At 48.0% G+C, this 21,954-nt stretch overlaps 1 protein-coding gene across 1 annotated transcript in view; it reads left to right on the forward strand.

Annotated features, from left to right (window-relative positions):
* Window positions 1-21,954, forward strand: part of LOC135215627 (DNA ligase 1-like) — a 189,912-nt gene that overhangs the window by 58,085 nt on the left and 109,873 nt on the right. The window lies entirely within an intron of this gene.

Here is a 21,954-nt window from a genome sequence, read left to right on the forward strand (position 1 = left end):
AAGTGGCCAATAATGATATCTACAAATCCCCCTTCCTTGTGATATGCTACTTCGTGACTTTTGTTTGGAAAGCACTCATTTTTCATCCATTTACAAACTTACCTTCCTTCATGCACCAAGTTCCAATATAACAGTTACAACTTGTCCTTCATAATGCTAGGTTCTTCACTAACCTCAAGCCACTAGCTCTTAGTGGGATCCTACAATCCAAAAGCAATTCTGAGCTTATTCAGCAGCTTAAGCCTCCCCTAAAAGTGATTTCTTACTATGTTTTTATTGAATGTTTGTTTTAAATCACACCAATCAATTCTATGCATTAAAAAAAAATACATTGCATGCACAGACGGCTATGATAGACCTCACTTCAGAGAGTAAGACTAGCTATTTTAGATGCCAGCAGGACCAGCATCTCCAATTTGTGAATAGCCAGAGGCAAAAAAGTTCACAAGTCACCGAAGGCGGAAGACGAGAGAGATCTTGAAAAGAGGGGGAAGTAAGGAAGGAAATTAAATTTATGTGATATTGTGGGTTTGTATGCTATGAAAATTACAATTTTGTAAAGTAAAATGACATTTTTATGATAAAATAAAGTTTTAAGTATACTTACCCGTTAATTATATAGCTAAGAGTTTCACTCGCTGGCAGCTACAATCCTGTAATTCTTGGGTCACGCTAACTATTTATTTGTTTTGGTTGGGTTAACAGTGCCCCGGCCACTTTCAAGGCAAGAGAGAGAGAAACGACACGGCAAAGAGCTCAGTTTGTTTATGCTCATCAACAGAAATCCATTGCTAGTGGATGGAGGGTGGGCTCCGATTGTATAATTACTGAGTTAAGTATAGTTAAGACTTAGTTTTATCATAAAATGTCATTTTTTAATTATACAACTTCCCCAGTATTTGTATAGGTGATCCCACATTGTGGGAAGGTGGAAGCATGGACAATTCTACCTCGATTCATAAAAATACATAGACCAAGAATAGAAAAGCTTTGCAAACATTAATTAAAATGACAATGTCAAAAATTGCATTTTTCCTAACTATACAAACCTGAGGTCCTTTAACAATAGGAAGTAGCTAGCGGCAGCTGGAACGGTCGTAAGCTTCGAACAAGGGGAGAACGGTAGTTAACTGCTTGTCCGACAGTCGCGCGGGAGGTAAACAAATCACTTTTGCTTTTGGCCCATGCAAAATACGCAGAGTGAGGTGGCATGAGGAGGGAGTATATGTAAAGGACCTCAGGTTTGTATAGTTAGGAAAAATGCAATTTTCGACAAATTGTCATTTGTTCCGATACGTAATACAAACCATCGGTCCTTTAACAATAGGAAGACTCACTTCTTGGTGGGAGGAATCTGAGTCTTTTGATGAACAGACTGGTGTTAGTCCATCCCTGGAATGCCTCCCTGGTCGTAAGAGCGAGGGAGGGATCCAAGCCTCTGTCCGATTGATCGGGGTGTGCACCGCAGGATCAATGGTCAGACCTCTAAGAGAGGCAAGCGTATCTCTTCGTACCAGCAAGCAAGAACTTGTTCCTGTTTGCAAGAGGCAACATAAAGTATGGGTTTGTCTCAAGCTGGCATCCACTTCCTCCACCTTGTTGGAGGAAGTGGTGGATATACGCTCCTATCCCTAGTGAAAGGGATAGGATGGGGCTCTGTTGAGTAGCTCACCTGCATCTTGTCCTTATCCAGCAGGGTGACGACCGTGTCCCTCTAACCACAGGTAGAGGGGAAGAAAAAGATGGGAAGAGGAGCCAGTCACACTCTCATTCACTATCATCCATCTTACGGTCACACCAGGACTCGATGCTGTTCAGCCTGCGAGGGTCTGGGTTCGCTACACAACGTGTTGAGCAGCCACCACGGGTCCCAAGGAAAAAGATCCAAGGACCTGTGGGCAATATCCCGAAGGTAGAAGGAAGGGCATGTGGTCTGGTTGGACCAGACCCCTGTGCCACGGAGAAGTTCTTGCGACAAGGCAGCATCTCCTTCGCATCAAAGGCGGTGAAGTCCATTAGGGAGGGAATTGTGAACGACTTGAACCAATCGTCAGGGACCGAAGGGTTCTGAGTCTTCGCTACGAAGTTCGGTACGAAATCGAGCGTCACGGATCCCCATCCCCTGGATGCTTGACTTCGCAGGAGAAGTCATGCAGTTCCTCAGAGGAAAAGAAGGAAATAGTCGCATGACCTATCCCTCTTCTCTACTTCGGTGATGTCCAGTACCCATACTGGTCTGTCCGTTTGCCACGAAGTCTCTCGCATCCGCCTATCCCCATGCAGCGAAGTTCTCGGTAGTGATAGGACCCGACACTCCATGGTGGGTGTCGATGGTATGGGTACTGTGACAAGCTATTAAAACGAAAAGTAATGATTGCTCTGTAAACACCGAACTAAGTCAACAGCGTAGTTCGTAACTGACTCTGGGCGCTCTGACAGCTGCCGACTGACAGCGTTCGGTAGGAGCAAGTTGTCCAAGCATCCGAGTAATCACGTGACCTTCGCCTTTAAAGGGTTATGCCGAGAGACCAAACAAATAATGTATTTGTTTGTCACCAATGCCGGACAGCGAGGTGATGATTCTCTTAAGGCATGTGCCCAACAGGCGAAAGTCAATTGCCTTCTAGAGACCGAGGTCCCTGAAGGCATAACATCTCATAGTTGTTGAATCTCAGCTAAGGAGAACAACACTATGTACCGTGAAGACGAAGGTAGATATTGAATGCAACCTACGTCTTCACAGATGAATCGAGAGAAGGATTCTCAAGATTCATAAACTGCGCTTACAAATGACTGAAAACGCTAACCGCTATTTCATTGCTGTCCGGTGAGAAGTCGTAGTTGCAATGAAAGCGGGGCGTTCTTCAGTAATGAAAACACAGGGGAAAGCCGCCTGAAGAACTGCTTCTCATGGGCTGAACATTTGGAAGTAAAGCTCTCAGGTCGGAGAGTAGGCGATGTCTTCTGACACATCTTGTTAATTCGGGTTGAACAATGAACAATTGTACACCTACGAATACGAGATATTTTTGAAGACAAACTCAGATGTCTGCAAAATCATTCGCATTATCGCAGTGCGATGCAGCGGGAGACTTGTACAGACTTCTGTTTTACCGTGCGGTAAACAGAAAGAAGAAAGAGTCCAAGAGATATCTCTGTTGAAAATTCTCGCAATGTCGAAGGCGATGGAATCTAGCGTCACAGCAGTAGATGGTCCTTCATTATTGCGAGAATCCCCGTTAATCAGAGACCTAAGTCCATGATTGTTGGGCAGAGATACGGTTCGGTAGTCAATCAAGCATGGGGAGAGAGAGAACATAACTGACCGTGCATCTCGGAGGCCCAGCTGATACTGAGCTGCTATCAGGCAGTTCAATACGCAGTAGTTGAGCCTGAGCTCTCGCTGACTCGGCATCCTGAGTTGCCAGGTAATCCATTATTCCTCGAAGGAATGCGTTCGGCTAGAACCACCCCGAGCATAAAAAGATATGCTCGAGCAATTATATTTAGGCGAAACGAATTTCGGTAAATATAAAACGTTGAAATGGTGTTGTCGTGACAAAACCATAAGTATATAAATTTGAAACTGAAAACTCCTGGGAGGTTGCAGGCAAACAAGCCCGAGTTGCAGTTTCAATTAGAATACTTCTCGTCTAAGTCCGCAATCCGTAGATTAACTAGATATGCGCCTACCCCGCGGACAATTCAACTGCTTAGCAGAATCATGTCGCAGAGGTTAATATACGTAGTATATTTGTAGGATTCTGAACAACGATCTCCATCCTAAATTCTTTCCTTCAAGAAAACAAATAAGGATTGGAGATCGACCACCTTCGATCTCTATCAAAGAGAGTGAAGGAAGGGAAGTCTTCCTCGAAGGAAAAGCTTCAATGGTGAACAGAATACTAAGACGATAGTTCAAGCCAAACTGGATATTCCCGTCCGTTCTCCTCTATTCCAGGTTGGTCGCCTACTGTGAGATAGTCTTCTTTCAGCAGCAGTCTTCTTCCCAATGCTAGAAATTCCAGGAATTCGAGCATAGGCGAGGTTCCCGATTATCGTGTAACATATCGGGGATTCTCGTCTCGCTCACTTTGGACCGCGGCCTCGCCCAAGTGTTTGGAGATCGTAAAAAACACTCGAACACTGAATGCGCTAGAAATTCCGTAGAATTCTAAGCAGTCTGCGAACCCCCACCGAATTCGTCAAACGATATCGGCTGGTGGTCCTCTCGATTCCCGTAGAAATCGAGAATGGGGCAGGATCCCTCCTCAACGACCGGGGCTTACGTCAGGTAGGACCGAAGGTCCCCCGGTAGCGCAGTCCCCAACGTGGGATCCTACAGAGAAATCTCTGTAGGATCCCTCCCCTTTCCCTCGTAGCCGTAAGGAGAGAGGGAATGAGGGAGGAATTGGATACTCGCTCGCCTTCCCAGTGGAACTAGCAGTTGGAGAAGAGTAGGAGCAGCCATCGCCTTGTGGCGATGGCTTCTCAGAGTCTGGGAAAACGTAACGTCAGGAGAAAACGTTTTCCCAAGGAGGGTTACGAACTCTCACTGGTAGGTAAGGGGTCTGCCACACTGTGAACGTCGTCTGGGTGGGGCTGATCGACACCTGACAGGAGAGAGCCGATACCGTCCTTCGACTCATTCCAGTCCTCGTCGAGGTCGAAACCTCTCCGGAGGACCGAAGGAGTATTTAAATACGGTGTCCGAAGACACGTAGGAAACGCCGCTGTCGCAGTAGAGTTGGAGGGGTGGAAGTAGCTTGGATCGACCGCCAGAACTGAGAGGAGCCTTCTGTTCGGAGGACGAGAGACTCTGGTTCAAGACAGAATCGGCAAGCTCCGATCGCGGCAGACCCACCGTCGGTTTGGGTTCCTCTCGGACCCCAAAACGACTCGAGCAGAGACGTGGGCTCTGCTGTGGGAGTGGCAATCCTTCCCCGAGTTCGTTGCGCTGACGAATCAGCGCCATAACCTCGACACAAAGTTCCTCTGGATCTTGGAAGTCATAGCATCTTGCAGAGTAGGACCGTCAAGACCCCTCGAACAAGAAGCATTCCGAGAACATCCCCCTTAAGGAGGAGGAACTGCGATAGACCCCTCTCGGATTCCTCCTTGCCACTTTCGCGTACGTCCTGGTCGGTCCGAAGATCGTACCTGGTACTTACGGCGTCGTGACGGGATCGTGCGGGGTATGCCCCTCACGATCACCCCCGCTGTGCCTCGCTCTTCCTGGTGCAAACCGAGGAAGTTGCAGGCACGGGAGAGGAAGACATGACGCTCCTCTTTCGCTCGCTGGCAGAACCAGCGGGCTTGGAGGGCTGCAGGCGATCGCCACTTTGCAGGCCTAGTCGAGCCGTTTCCCAGGGAAACGGCTGGACCGAGAACAGCGGCCCCGCTCGTGTGCAGAGGAGCTGCTGCTGGTCCCCCTATCAGCCCTGTCCCTGTGGGAGCGCGCGGTCAGGTGACCTGCTAGGTCGCTGTCGCGGTGAGACCGTGAGCGTCCTCTCGGCGTGTCGAGCCGCTGGTACCAGCCGAGACGGCAGCAACGATCGAGGGGGGACCCCTTCCTCGCCTCAGCGCGTGGCCGGTCGGAGACCGTCACGTCAGCCCGAGCAGCCGGCTGGTCGCTGCGAGAGCGTCCGCTGGCCTGGCGAGAGTCGTGCGGCTGGTCGCTGCGAGAGCGTCCGCTGGCCTGGCGAGAGTCGTCTGCACGACTCTTGCCAGTCTTCTGCTCCGTGCTTCGGTCTTGACGGCGAGCGAGCTCGGGCGTCAAGACTTTGGCTGGACGGTCTCCCGCGGGAGACCGTCCACTCGGTACTTCTCGCGAACGAGAAGCCGAGGCGGATCCTGGTTTAGCGGCAGAACCGCTAGAACCAGGCGAGGAAGTGCCAGCCGAAGCTGGTACTCCTCTGGTCCCCGTCTTCTTCTCCTTGGTAGAAAAAGAGACGGGCCCTGTTTTCCCGAGGGAGCAGGAGGACCAGCAGAAGAGCTCCCCGAATCGCCGAGCGAGACGGGCCCTTAGAAGGTCCCCGAAGGAGCCTTCTTAGGGGGCGGGGGAAAACCCGGGTTACCAGCTGGTCGCTGCAAGAGCGGCCGCTGGCCTGGCGAGAGTCACCTGAGCGACTCTCACCAGCCTTCTGCTCCGTGCCGCGTCTTGGCGCCGAGCGAACTCTGGCGCCGAAACTTGGCTGCACGGTCTCCCGAGGGAGAACGTACACTCAGGATCTCTCGCGAACGAGAGACCGAGCCGGAACCTGGCGTAGCGGCATCGCCGCTAGCACCAGGCGAGGAAGTACCAGTGCTAACCGGTACTCCTCTGGTCCCCGTCTATCTCTTCCTTATGGAAGGGGAGACGGGCCCCGCTCCCGAAGGAGCAGGAAGACCAGCAGAAGGACCCCCGTCCCACCTGGGTGGGACGGGCCCTTAGAAGTTTCCCTAAGGAGACTCTTAGGGGGAAAGGCAGCTTCTTCTTCTTCGGCTTATGGGCCTTAGAAGTCGAAGGGGAAGAGGCAGCAGCAGACGATGAAGACGAAGATGACACCTTCCTCTTCCTCGTCAGCTCACGCAGGACAGTCGTCAGGTCCCTCCATCCAGGCCGGAGCAGGGGCTATTGCCGAAGCAACACGGCCCCCGACTGCACCTGTCCGGAAAGGACCTGGGACTGGGGAAGAAACACCACCGTGGGCAGGACCAGCATGGACAGGCTCAGGAACCAGGAGCGACAGGAACAGCAACCAGCTCAGGAGCGCCAGGAACAGCGGCAGCCAAGCCAGCAGCGGGAATCACATCAGCGGCAGGTACGGCAGGCCCAGCGATCGCCTCGTAGAATCATCGGCAGCCAGCGGAACCTGGGTACTGGCGGCCGATCCAGGGACGAGCTGCTGGAACAGCGGAAGTCTGGGGCAGGCAACACGAAGAAAACGAGGCGGCGGCGGCGGCAACCCCCCAATCGGTACGGGGGCGGCCCTAGTAGCGGCAGACGGCGTCACCGACACAGCATGGGGAGTGTAGACCAGGCGGGAGGGGAGCAGCATAAGCGCCGTGGTAGTAGTGGAGACCGCCCCAGACCTCGCTAGACGCTGCAGCAGCCCGTGGATGCTAGGCACGCCCTGCCGCCGCGGTGGTCCATACCTGTCCAAGGTCGTCTCCCACGGATGTAGCACCTGCGGTAGCACAGATAGATTAGTAAGAGGGGTTCCCTCACGCACGGGGGGAAGACATGCCCCACCCCGAACGCAAGGAAGACCCCAAATACAAAAATACAACGAGGAAGCTGAGCGGGAGGCAGGAAAGAAGACGAAGAATCGGATACCAAGGGAGTCGCGGGAGAGCTTTCCGACGACTTCCTGGCAGACCTTCGCTTCCCCTACCCCCGCACAGCAGTGAAAAGTAATATGAAAAATGAACAGAATACTGCCCTTGCGATTCACTTCATAGAACTTAAAGGGGAAAAGATCAATTCCAGGTAAGAGCGGAAACTTGATCCAAATAATATGATGCTATCATAAAAGATATATGAAAATGAAACAGAATACTGCACTTGCGATTCACTTTCACAGAAAATACGTAAAGGATCAATTCCCGGTAAAGAGAGCGAAAATTGATCCAAATTAAATTTTATGCAAATAAATAAATGAAAATGAATAGAATACTGCAATTGCGAATCCACTTTCATTGCATTCTATCATACAAAATAAAAAGGCTCGTGCCGAGCGCAATCACGCTCTCGGTAACGAACGCACAGGGCAAAAATATAATGAAAAGAGTACTTACATTTTTTCATTACACACTTTCGCCCAAAATACATGACTCGGCGCGACGCGCGCCCCCCATCGGCACCAAGACAATTCAAGGGTTCAATACTGAAAAGAGAGGAAATCGCCGCATCTACGGCGATAGCTCCATGTTGGTTCATAATTAAGTAATGAAAATGAAAACAGTGTACTTACAGTTTTTTTCATTTTCAAGTCAAACAAACCATTAGTAGAAAACACAATATAAACAAAGCATACGACGATGAAGCGGGCAGAGAGCGATGACGAACACGTCCTTCACAAACCCGCGGCCGAAGCAAAAGTGATTTGTTTACCTCCCAGTCGCGTGGCGCGCAACTGTCGGACAAGCAGTTAACTACCGTTCTCCCCTGTTCGAAGCTTACGACCGTTCCAGCTGCCGCTAGCTACTTCCTATTGTTAAAGGACCGATGGTTTTGTATTACGTATCGGAAACAAATGTTTATTTATTCCTTATCTGATAGAGAGTTGAGGCAGGAAAACACTGCCTCTGGTTGCCACTCATCTTATCATGTAACGACGTGGCGGTAAAGCCATCTAGCGCCTATTACATAGTGGGACCTTTGTAGCGAAGGACATACCAATGGCTAACAAAGGATAAAAAATAATTGCCCCCAGGGCTCACCAACATATCACTAGAAAAGATTGTTACCTATAACCAAAATAATTAAATATCCACCACTACCCTATCAAAGGACTGAAGGGTACTCCAGGTGCTTCTTACCTTCACGCTTCTCATAAATCCTCACACCTTGTGTCAAGGAGAAAAATATCTTAGGAAGGATTGCTTCCTACACTTGCTTTCCCAATACCAAACCCACCACAAGAAAACGGACCCAGAGTACTGTAGTCTTCATACATTGTTTTCAATGTCACGGAGATAATGCGATATAAACAGATTTGCATTTCCAAAACATAGAATTAATAATAGAAGTAAGAGATGAATTTCTCTTAGAAGCCAGAGATGTGGCTACTGCCCTAATTTCATGAGCTTTAAGCCTAGCAGACCGGGTAAACGTCCTCCTTAAACTGAAGAATGCGCTTCGGGGTTTTGTTACAGAACACCAAAGACTGTCAAAATCTCCGCGAATGACTTCAAATCTGTGAAGGTATTGTGCTTTAGGACCTCACTGGGTACAGAGTCCTTTCCTCGTCATCATTACCCAAGACTTCAGTCAAACTAAGGATTGAAAAAGAGTGAGGCCAGGGGTTAGAGGGAGACTTTTTCTTGGCTACAAACCCCAGAGAATATGAACAAATAACATTCCTTTTGAAAATGTTATTGTCATGATACAATAAAGTTTTATGCATACTTACCTGACAGATATATACTTAGCTATAGACTCTGTCGTCCCCGATAGAAATTCGAATTTCGCGGCACACTCTACAGGTAGGTCAGGTGATCTACCGCCCCGCCGCTGGTGGCGGGAATAGGAATCATTCCCGTTTTCTAAGACAGATTTTCTCTTCCACCTGTCTCCTGAGGGGAGGTCGGGGGTGGGCCATACACCGTATATTACTGCCAGGTAAGTATGCATAAACTTTATTGTATCATGACAATAACATTTTTATGCATTCAACTTACCTGTCAGATATATACTTAGCTGATTGGCACCTTTGGCGGAGGGTAAGAGGACAGCTAATTTACCGAAATAGACAGGAAACAACATATGTTGTAGGTAATAAAATTAAAAAACCTTGATTCCTACCTGTGTTAGCGAAAGACTTCATGGCTACTGCCTAGGAGCCCGTATCGCTTCAAGAGCCTCAGCGAGGTAGTGACCTCATGCTAAGAGTTCTTGATGGTCTGTTACAGGGGTCTTCTTCTTACAGTTCTTACAGTTCGTTCGGGTTGCCCCAGGTCCCTCAGTGTGAGGCGCCCTCTACCCACTTACGCTTCAGAACCTTAGGATCTTTGTCAATGCGGTCCTATCCACTTACATGACAAAACACCTTGCCTATTGGCATGATCATAGAGCACGACACTAATCCCGATCACCTGATCCTAATTGGGGTTAGTACTAGGATTGAAAGGAGTCATCCCCGAACATCCTTTCAAGCAACCCACAACTCAACAACAATATTAAAAGTAATTATTAAAAATATAAAACAAAATTAAGGATCAGCGTCTGCTCCATTTCCCTGCATAGTATCCGCTGATACATAAGGTCCAAGAGAAAAACATTTATCGTATGTTACTCTAACATCCTTTAAATAGTGGGATGCAAATACTGAATTGCACCTCCAATAAGTTGCTGCTAAATGTTTCTCATGGACATATTCTTCGTAAAGAAAGGGAAGTTGCTACAGCCCGGACTTCATGAGCTTTTACTCTCAGCAGCTTTAAAGAGTTTCTCTTGGCATTCCTGTGGGCTTCGGTAATTACATTTCTGACAAAGACGCCAGTGCGTTCTTTGACATAGGTCTTTTGGGGTTTCTTACCGAACACCAAAGACTTTGTCGACATCCCTGAAGCTGTGTTTTCTTTTTTAAATAGAATTTTAAGGTCCTGACTGGGCAAAGGGACCGATCCAACTCTACCTACCAGAGAAGAGAGTCCCTTGACTTCGAACTTCTAGGCCAAGTTAGAAGGGTTTTTCATTCTTTGCTAGGAAAAGATCCTGGAAAGAAAAAGGATTTTGACGTAAGGAAAAATCTATTTCTGGGCGATTGGCTCGTGTCGCCAGCGAAATATCCTTTAATCTATTATTTCTAGGGTAAATGTACTAACACATACCAGAGAATAAATAAAATAAAGAAAAAGGTCAGTATAACTGACTCGCTCACCCTCTAGGAGGGTGGGCGGTATGAACACTAGGCGAGTGAGACCACTACCACGAGCCAAATGCCAATAGAAATCTCCCACTAACACAAAACCCTCCAAAGAGAGAGCCGTCCCACAGAGAGAGCAGCTCGTACTACTACTACTCCATCCCACGCTCGCGACTGCTGCGCCTCTGTGGCCATCCTGAAGTTAGCAGACAGCTTGAGCGAAGGACGGGTAGGGGGGGTATTTCGCTGGCGACACGAGCCAATCGCCCAGAAATAGATTTTCCTTACGTCGAAAATCCTTTTTCTGGGCTCAGCTCGTGTCGCTTGCGCGAAATCGTACCAGAGAACAGCACAAGATTGTAAAGAAAGTAAACAGAATATAATAAAACAAAATAGGTCTCAAATAAAAGATACAAATAAATGAATGAATATAATTGCTAAAAAGATACAAATACACAGTAAAACAAAATCAGAATTATGTTAAATTACCCTTAAAACTAATTATGTTAATAATATAAGGTAATTTACATATATACACATAGGTAAAATGATTACCTATCATAATAAATCTGTGTAACAACATGTATCAAAATAGAAATAGCAATTAATATAAAGTTTACATAAATATTTGATCAATCACAAAAATATATATCTCAGGAATGTATATGACTTAATATACAAAACCCGTAACCATTGTAATATGATGTATCCCCTAGCATAAATAGGGATACATCTATGAGATCAGTATGTAATCAGCTGTGTGTGTCCCTAACCAGACAAAAGGGACACTATATAATCATAAAGCAGCTAAGCACAAGGTGAATGCTAAGCTAATGAACAAGGTAGGAATAGACGAACTGTTGGGTGAGGCAGGTAGAAAGGAGGACTGAATCTTCTACTTATAATCTAACTAGAGTCAGGGGAAAACTATGTTACCCGCTGCTACTGCTGGGAATTTCAGAGCTTCCAAGGACTTAAGGTAGTGACGTTTGAACACTGTCGGCGATTTCCATCCGGTATACTTCTTTAATCATCAAAATTCATATGCTGGAAGTAATTAATTGAGGTGGCTACTGCCCTGACTCATGTGCTTTGAAAGGAGTCAGGATTGGCTTGTTTGATAAAGTACAGGATTTGTTGCCTGATGCCCTTAGTGGATAAAGTACCACCTTTTTCCCTCCTAAAGAGGGGCCCCGATGAGGAAGAGGAGGTCCTGGATAGAAAGGCTCGTAAGGTTGAAACTGGACGAAAGGGAAACAGATCTTGCGGAAGGGGTAATACCTTCCAAGGTTCCCACCTCATCAAAGGATCTTCATTCTTTGCTAAAAAACTACGTTCCGGAGAAAGTAGCACTTCCCCTGTGGGAAGGAATTGAACATGATCCGGATCTCTGGATAAAGCCGACAGTTCTGAAATTCTTGCTCCTGAAGCTAGGCTTAATAAAAACAGAGTTTTCCTTAGGAGCATCATAAACGAGCATGTGTCATTATCGGTTTCGGAAGCCAGTTTTAGAACATCGTTTAAGAACCATGAAACTGACGTAGGCCTGACAGAGGGCCTAATCTAGCACATGCTTTAGGAATAGACGAGAAATAGGTATCTGTCAAGTCTATGTTAAATCCAAATTGAAATATCTTTTTCAATGCTGACTTGTTTGTCGTAATAGTGCTAGCTGCTAAACCCTTTTCAAATAAAGATCTGAAAAAGGATATAGCAGAATTAACTGTCATGAATCTGATATCTGACTCCCTCAGGAGATTGCTAACTTTTTGACGGCAGCATCATACTGCCTCAAAGTTGAATCCCTTTTATCGGATTCCAGGAAAAGAATATTCTGAGGGTCAATATTCGCATCTCTTTTTGCCGCAAACTTCATGAAATCCATAAAGTTAGGGTTTTGAGAATCCCTGAGGAAGCGAACACAGTCTTCGTTTGTACTGACTGGGAGAGCTTGGGACTGGGGATCCGAAGGGGACGAAGGCCCAGTTCCAGAATCATGGGGTACCAATTGCTCTTCGGCCAGTCTGGGGCTACTAGAGCCCTTGACCCCTGAATGTCCTGAGTTTGTCTAATACCTTCATAAGGAGATTCACTGGAGGGAAGACGTAAATCTTCTCCCAGTTGTTCCAGTCCAGAGACCAGGGCGTCCGTGCGTAAGCCAGAGGGTCCAGGTTGGGGGCTACATAACACGGTAGTTTGTGGTTTGCTTGTGATGCGAAGAGATCCACCTGTAGCCCTGGGACTCTTTGAAGGATCCATTGGAACGAACTCTCGTCTAGAGACCATTCGACTCTAGGGGTACTGATCGGGATAGGGCGTCTGCTATGACGTTTCTCACTCCAGCTAGTGGGGTGGAGGAAAGATGCCAACTGAATTTGTCTGCCAGGGAGAAAATGGCTATCATGACGTGGTTTAGATGACGCGACTTGGAGCCTCCTCTGTTTATGCAATGTACTACCACTGCGCTGTCCAAGAACTAGCTGTATGTGGGAGTACCTTGGTGGGCGTAATCTTTTCAGAGTCAAGAAAACTGCCATTGCCTCCAGTACGTTTATATGGAACTGACGGAACTGGGGTGACCAAATTCCTTGAACCTTTTTGACTTGGGAGTACCCTCCCCACCGCTTAAGGACGCGTCTGTGGATGGTGATCCCTGGTGGAGGGAACTGAAGAGGAACTGACACTGACAGATTCTTGACTTTTGCCCACGGCCGAAGCCGGTTTCTTTAGAATCAGAGGCACTGAGGATAGCTTGTCCTGGACCTGACATTTGCTCGTGAGCGCCAGATCCTGGTTAGATCCTTTTAGTTTGGCCTTTCATTAAGATGTTCGTTACTGAAGCAAACTGGAGAGAGCCGAGGATCCTTTCCTGAGCTCTCCTGGATGCTAGTTTGTGACTTAGAAATTGCTTGACTGACTTCGCTATTTCTTTCCTTTTGGTGGATGGAATCGACAGAGTGTGTGAGGATAGATTCCATTGAATGCCTAGCCACTGAAAGTTTGACTCTGGAGTGAGTCTTGATTTGGATCTGTTTATCTTGAATCCTAGATATTCTAGGAATTGGATCACTTTCAGTGTGGCCTTGTTGCATTCTTCGACTGATGGGGCCCAGATCAACCAATCGTCGAGATACGCTACTACCATAATCCCTTGAGCTCTGAGCTGTTGCACTACTACTTCCGCTAGCTTCGTGAACACCCTGGGTGCCACGTTGAGCCCCGAACGGGACTACCTTGAAGGAGAACGTCTGATCTCCTATCTTGAATCCCAGATACGGACGGAAGTGTCTTGCAATAGGGATATGATAGTAGGCGTCTGTAAGATCGATAGAGGTGGTGACGGCCCCACGGGGAAGTAAGGTCCGCACCTGTGAGATCGTGAGCATCTTGAACTTGTCGCAGCGGATGGCTAAGTTTAAGCGGGACAAGTCTAAGATTACCCTTCTTTTGTTTGAGCCTTTCTTTGGAACGCTGAACAAGCGACCTTGAAATTGAAATTTTAACCTTTTGACTTTGACTATAGCTCCTTTCTGAGGAGGTCCTCTGCGTACTCTGTCAATTCCTTGGAAGGAAGTTGACGGAAAGGTCTGGCTGGAGGTGGGTTCGTCAACCAGCTCCAACCCAGCCCTTTTGACACTATGCTCTGAGCCCACTGGCTGAAGTTCCACCGGTGGCAAAAGTGAAACAGCCTCCCTCCTACCTGAAGTTCTTCATTGGTTCTGGTAACCCCCTCGACCTCCTCTGAAGTGCTTTCCCCTATTGAAAGGGGCCTCCCGATCCTCTCCCACGAAAGGACCGCTTACCTCTGCCTCCCTTGTTCGAGCGGTCATACTTCTGAGAAGCTTGACTCTCGAAGGCTTGATTGTAAGCTGGAGAGATGGCGTATGAGGTGGAGGGCTGAGGCTGAGGGGATATCACATAAATAGGCTGTGATTGACCTTTAGACGTGGAGGGCTGGGCTGTCTGCACTAACGGCACTGTAGGAAACTTGTTGAGGGAAAGCGCGGTTGCTTCTTTTGGTAAGGCTGGAAACGCTCCTGGGTTTCCCTTTGCCCCTTACCTTTTGGTGTCAGGTCTTGCCTTCTCCTAGCCGTAAGACCCCAACGGTCCTTAAGGCTCTGGTTCAACCTCGTAGCCCTCTGCCTGGACTTCCTTTACCATAGCCTCTGGGAAGAGATCTGCGCCCAGATGTTAGAAGAGAGTAACCTATTCGGTTCATGACGAATGGTTGCCTCTAGCAGGACATGCTTCCTACAATTCGTTCTGGCAGTGGCAAAACTCGAACATATCTGACTGCACCGTTTGAGTCAGGGCTTTGGTCATAAGCTTAAAAATTGGTTTCTGAACCATAAGCCATGGTTGCTACCTCAGACATAGCCATCAGGTTGATTGACCTGGGCTAGTCGTGTTTTCGAGTCAAATTCCGCTTGAATAAGACTATCAGGGAGCCTGGGCAGCTTTTCACCAAACTGCTCCATAGCACAGTCAGGTTTGAGTTTGCCAGCTGTGAAAGTATTAGGCAAGTCTTCCCACAATTCTCCAATTGAAGGGAGCAACGGAGATGTGGGGTCTGCTTCTTTTAAGCTGAGGCATGGGTTCCCCCTTTCTGAGCTGCTGAGATGGTCGACCTAGCTATCTTGGTTAAGAAAGGGAGCGGGGTACTCTCGTCCATCGTGAAAATGGTAAAGGGACTTTTGAAATGGGTTGGATCTTGGTGTTCGAACAGTCCATGTCCTCTAAACATCTGAGCCATTCCTCGCTGAGGCCTGGTCTCGAGAATAGAGGACTGTCTCCTTTGGTACCCTGTCATCCCTAACCCATAGCCGAAGGAGTGAGCCTAGCGTAGCCTATGAAGGGAGGCTGTAGGCCTTCCGGGTAGAACTCGAAGTCCTCTATTCTCGACTTCGTTCCAAACTCCGGTATGGAGATGAGACGCCATCTTGGAAGGGGGCGTATGATGCTACTCTCCAAGGATTGTTCATGGAGGAAAGCGCGGGCAGCTGAGTCATGCGGGGGAAGCTGAGATCCGCTAGTGTTGGAGGTTGAGGGAGAGGCAAGAGGGGCTTCTCTTAGACCGGCTATAATAGTGTCCTGAGAAGTGATCCTGTCCGACAGGCGGGATATCATATGTTCCATACTCGTCTTAAGGGAGCCCACTAGGTCGCCCACCCCTGTTGCAACAGGCCCAGCATGTGTCCAAAGCCGGAGCTGCTGCGGAGGTGGAAGGGAGACTCTGAATAGGCACCAAAGGTAGTGGAACTGGTGATACTGCCGGGGTGCGGGATTTCTCCTTAGGTTTACTCTTTGAGGACTTTTGAGCCGGAGCTAGACCCTTTAGACCTGTCTGGGCCGGGATTACGAGCCGGAGACTTGCGCGAGGAAGAAGACGAGGACTTCTTCTTCGAAGACGATGATGTCTTAGTCAAGGTCATATGTTTTGGACTTGATCTTAGGTCTACCGAAGCCTCTGGAGGAGTATATAACTCATCACCCGTAAAGCTTGGAAGGATGGAGAGGTTGCAGGGGTAGAAAGAAACAGTCACTCCCAAGGGAGACCCTTGGGTACCTGCATTACTTACCTCCTCGGCCAACAGGTCGTCTCATACCAACCATAGGTTCAACATTTATATCCAGGGTTGCGACATCCGTGGAGATATCCTGGTCTTGTTTATGTTAAGGAGGGGCCGCCAGTTGTTGGTTGGATAAAGGCAATAGAGGGGTCCGCCTCTACCGGGTCGACGTACCCAGTCGCCTTGCCTCCGGGAAAGATTAACAGAGCTAATCGCTTCTCCAGTTATGTAGGGCTGACCCTTGGCGGCGTTCTTGCCAAAACCTCCGACCCAGGCCCGCAGGGTAGCCAATGCCGTATCTCTTACTGCCGGAGCCTGTAAGAGAGGGTATTTTTATTTTGATTAAGAATCACTTAAAACTAAAACTTAGAATATAACTTAAACTAGATGCCTTAAGTTAAAGTAAATAACGTAAACTTAAGTACTAAAAAGAAGCAAGTAGCAGCATGCGGAGATGGAATACTTACGCCTTCCAAAAGCTGGCTCACCAGATCGTAACATATGGTACACGTCCTCATGGTACCAGACCTGGATGTCCCGTGCGGAGTCGCGCATGGAGCATGGGAACGGCAAACTTCGTGTCCACAGGGTCCTGAAGTGTAGCGGAACATCCCGGATGCTCACCAGTTGGTGGCCTGTAAGTGGGAAGACACATGAGTATCTTAAAGGGGGAACAACTTACAGACTAAGGACAAAGAACTCCGTTACATGCCGGAGCTCCGGAAAAAATTTGGGCATAACCCCTCCCTGCATTGCCTGAATAGGCTATAATCCCGGAGAGATCCGGTAAAATGAAAGGGAGGGGTAGGGATGGTTTAAGAAACTTAAGATAAACTTAAAGATAACTTAAAACCTACATGCAATGTCATGCAATGAACCGGACTAGGTCCAGTGAAGCGGAGTGTAGTAACTCAGCAATACGGTACGGTTAGTAAAGACCTACTGTATGCTCCGGTCCAACTACGGTGGACTATACCCTTCCGCTGGATACAGGGCTCCGATAGGGTGAGGCTCTAGTAAGGAGGGAAGGGCGAGATGACATACAGACTCGAGCTAGCCCGGAGCGGCAAGGAAAAGTAACGGAGGGGGGGGGAACCGGCCCCCCACCAGGGGCCCCCCAAACAAGTACCACCCGGCCGAGCCGAGAAGCGGGAGATGGTCGGAACCAGTCAGGGACTGTCGGACTCCCAGGTCCCTCCGGTGGAGGGGAGAGGGGGAGCCAGGCTCGGGCAGGCGGGGGCGAGCAAGGACAGACCGACCCACCCCCACCCGACTCTTATGGAGGGAGAGCGGGAGAGGGGGGAGGGGGACTGGCAGAGTCTGCTGACTCGTGATCACGTAGGACCACGAGGCGGTAAACTAAGATACGGTAACCAGCCTAGGCCAAACCAACTGATCAGAGAAAAGCTCGGAAGGCAACCTAACTGAAAAGCGGTTAGCTAGGCCCATAGGGCTAAAACCAATGATCAGAGAGAAGCTATGTGGAAGCGGATTGCGAAAACTGATTCAACGGTAATTAGACTAGGCTCTACGAGCCGGGACCCTAGCCTAAGCCAGACGCTAAACTAACCTCACAGTGACAAAACATATAAATATATATAATAAATGAAAGAAAGAAGGTAAAAAAGCAGGAGAAAAAATCCAGGAGTGTGCGGGACTAGCCCGAAGGCGAGTCTACCACTCAAAGCTAGTCAGGGGGACCCCCCCGATACTAAGAACCTGAGTAGGGTCTGGATAGAAAAAAGCCTACATAAGGTGAAATACATACATGTATGACAACCTGAGTAGACCTAACGACGCGGATATAAAAACAAAAGAGAGCGTAAATAATAAGGGATGTTCTAGGTATGGGAGACCAAGAACGAACCCAACATGCGGCAGGACCATGCTGCCATGCTTCCAGCCCCCGAGAACGTATTTGTACCTAAAAAACGGCAAATACTGTCTCGGGACGGAAAAAACTCGCTAACCGTAAATACTGAGTACTTAAACTTAGCTTGCTGCAATAGCTGCACGCTCCATTATCGAAAATCCGAAGAAAGGGAGGGCACAAAAATCACAGAGAGAAAAAATAACACGTGTGACTCGTGTGAGCTAACTGAAAAGGATAGCCACCAGAGGCGCAGCAGTCGCGAGCGTGGGATGGAGTAGTAGTAGTACGAGCTGCTCTCTCTGTGGGACGGCTCCCCTCTTGGAGGGTTTTGTAGTGGGGGAGATTTCTATTGGCATTTGGCTCGTGGGGTAGTGGTCTCACCTCGCCTAGTGTTCATACCGACACCCTCCTAGAGGGTGAGCGAGTCAGTTATACTGACCTTTTTCTTTATTTATTTATTCTCTGGTATGTGGTTAGTACATTTACCCTAGAAATAATAGAATTAAAGGATATTTCGCGCAAGCGACACGAGCTGAGCCCAGAAATAACAGCCGAGTCTTTTTTAAAAAACCCACCCGAGAGTCCAAAGCATGCAATTCATCTGATCCTCTTAGCAGTTGCGAGAGCCAACAGGAATATGCATTTGCTAGTAAGATCTCTGAATGAGATTTTATCTAGAGGTTCGAAACCTGTCCGAAATCAAGAATTTTAGGACTACGTCCAGGTTCCAACTTCGGGGAATAGACGATCTCAATTTTCGTAGTCTCGAAAGACCTGATGAGATCATGAAGATCCTTATTATTCTCGAGATTCAGCCCTCTGTTTCTAAAAACAGCTGAGAGCATGCTCCTATATCCCTTGATAGTGGATACGGCCAATTTTGGATTCTTCTCTTAAGAAGAGGAGAAAATCCGCGATTTCGGTTACAGAGGAATTGGAAGAGGACAGCTTCTTCGACCTACACCATCTACGGAAAACTTCCCACTCGATTGGTAGACCCGCAAGGTAGAGGCTCTGCAGGCTCTAGCAATTGCAGTTGCCACTTTCTTTGAAAAGCCTCTCGCTCTGACCAGTCTTTTGATAGCCAGAGTTAGTTTCGTTCCCTCTGATGCCACAAATTTTCTTAGTACTTCCCCCAGCAATTTGAATGGGGGAAAAGGCGTAGGCGTCATGCCTGACCAATCCATGACGAAAGCATCGATCGCCGTGGCTCTGGGATCTTCTAGCGAGCAGAAGTTGTCTATCTTCCTGAGAGGAACGTGGCAAAACAGGTCGATCTGGGGTCTTCCCCAGAGGGACCATATTTGTCTGCAGACTTCTGAGTGGAGCATCCACTCTGTCGGGAGTACCTGGTTCTCTCTGCTCAACCTGTCCCCCTGCCCTTAGGTTTTTTACTCCTTGAACAAACCTTGTCCGCAGAATAATGCCCCGTTCCTCTGTCCAAGTTAATAGATCTCTCGCTATTTCGTTCAGTGAGAAAGAGTGAGTGCCCCCTTGATTCCGGATGTAAGCCAGAGCTGTGGTATTGTCGGAATTGACTTGAACTACCACTCCTCTGACTTCCGCTTCGAAGTATTCCAGGGCTAGATGAATAGCCAGGAGTTCCTTCGCATTGATGTGCAGAGTAGTCGTTGTTGTTTGGTCCAGGTACCTGACACTTCCTTTGGACCCAGTGTGCTCCCCAACCTGTTTCCGAGGCATCGGAAAAACAAAACACTTGGTGAGGGTTTCCGAATCAAGAGGGGACACCCCTTCGTTCTTTGCTAATGGGGTTAACCACCAACCCTTCAGGTCGGATTTTATCCCCTGTTGAATGGAAAAACGTCTGACAAAGTCTCCTGTCTTTTGACTCCACATTTGTTTGAGATAAAATTGCAGAGGTCCTGAGGATTTAATCTCCCTTAGGGAAATGAAACTGCTCTAATGAGGAAAGGGTGCCCAGCAGACTGAGCCATTCCCTCGCCGAGGTCCGTTCTTTCCCTAAGAAGTTCGAGATCTTTTCTAAGCCTCAAGCAATTCTCTCTTGAGATGGAAAACGCCCAAAAAACCCGAGAATCCATCTGTATCCCCAGATAGACTATGTTCTGTCTGGGGATCAATTGTGATTTCTCGAGGTTCACAAGTAGTCCCAGAGATTTTGTCAAATTCAAAGTCTTCTCCAAGTCCTTCAAGCACTGACGTTCCGATTTTGCTCTTATTAGCCAATCGTCCAGATAAAGGGATATATTTATTCCTTCTAGATGTAGCCATCTCGCAACGTTCTCATTAGCTTCGTGAACACCTGACCGACCGTAGACAGGCCGAAGCATAGGGCTCTGAATTGGAATACTTTTCCCTGCATCATGAACCGGAGATATTTTCTTTGATGATGGATGCAGGGGGACATGAAAGTAAGCATCTTGTAGATCTAAGGAGACCATCCAATCTCCTGGACGAAGAGCCGCAAGAACCGATTTTGTTTCCATAGAGAACTTTGTGTTCTCTACAAATCGGTTCAATGCGCTCACATCGAGGACCGGTCTCCAACCCTCCCGAGGATTTCGGAACCAGAAAAAGACAGTTGTAGAATTCCTCTGGGAATGCTGATCCTGAACCACTTCGATGGCCTCCTTTTGCAACATCTGTTCTACCAGTTGCAATAATGCTTCTTCTTGGCAGGGTCCCTGTATTGGGCTGACAGTTCCCTCGGGTTCATTGTCAAGGGAGGCCTGTCTCGAAAGGGGATCATATATCCCTTTGTTACCACTGAAAGGGACCATCTTTCTGCCTGTGCTCCGAGTCCATTCTTTGGAAAATTTCCGAAAGTTCTGGCTCCTACCGGTACTTGAAGGACTGGTGTCTCATTTTGCTTTCTTGATAGGTCTGAATGAAGACCTACCTTTCTTCTGTACTCCTCTCTTCTTAAAGGAGGGTCTGGAAGAGGAGCTCCCTCGAAAGGGCTGTTGAGGAGTACGATTCTCTCTCTTATCAGGCACCGAAGTTCTTGATTTCTTTGCAGATTGGGCCAAGAGATCTTGTGTGGCCTTTTCTGTCAAAGAATGGAAAATGTTCCTTACTAGTTGTTCAGGAAACAATTGGTCGGACAGAGGAGCATAAAGAAAGAGATGACCTCTGAATGGGAGTAACTGCTTTCGTCAGAAAGGAGCTAAATAAGACTCTCCTTCTTCAGAATTCCAGTTCCAAAAACAGCGAGGCCACCTCTCCTGATCCATCTTGAACCGCTTTGTCCATGCAGGACAGTACACTATAGAGGACCTCTGGACTAAGAGATTCATTCTCTTGAGTCTTTTTGGCCAACACCCCAAGGGACCAGCCTAAGAAGTTAAAAACTTCTAAGACCTTAAACAATCCCTTGAGGAGATGGTCCAACGCAGAAGTCCCCCATGTGATCTTTGCTGATGACAAGGCTTGTCTCCTTGACGAATCCACCAGGTTCGAAAAATCTGCTTCGGCAGTGGTAGGGAGAGCTAGACCCAGTGATTCGCCCGTCTCGTACCAAATTCCCTTCTTTCCTGATAGTCTGGAAGGAGGGCAGGCAAAGACTGTCTTCCCCGCCTTCTCCTTGGATCTTTTAAAACCAATTTCTACGAATCGGAGAGCCTTATTCATGGAAATGGTTGGCTTCATTTTAATGAAAGATGATTGCTTCGGGGACCTTAGTACTTGTAAATAAGGACTTTGGAGGAGGAGGAGCAGTCGGGCTTAAAGAGTCCCCAAACTCTTGAAGTAAGAGGGCTGCCAGTGTCTTGTATGTAATCTGACAAGCCTGGAGCCGAGTGGTCTTCAGAGTCCGAAACTTCTTCCAAATCCAACTCCATTTCCGAAGAGGATTTCTTATTTTCCATAGGAGACGGGTCTCTTGCCGTATCTGCCCCACTCTCGCAAGAACGACGACCGCCTGTGCGATAACTTGCGTCCCTACGAGAGATAGGTTGATCCT

Source organism: Macrobrachium nipponense, chromosome 5 (assembly GCF_015104395.2).
Source record: "Macrobrachium nipponense isolate FS-2020 chromosome 5, ASM1510439v2, whole genome shotgun sequence".
Lineage (NCBI taxonomy): Eukaryota > Metazoa > Arthropoda > Malacostraca > Decapoda > Palaemonidae > Macrobrachium > Macrobrachium nipponense.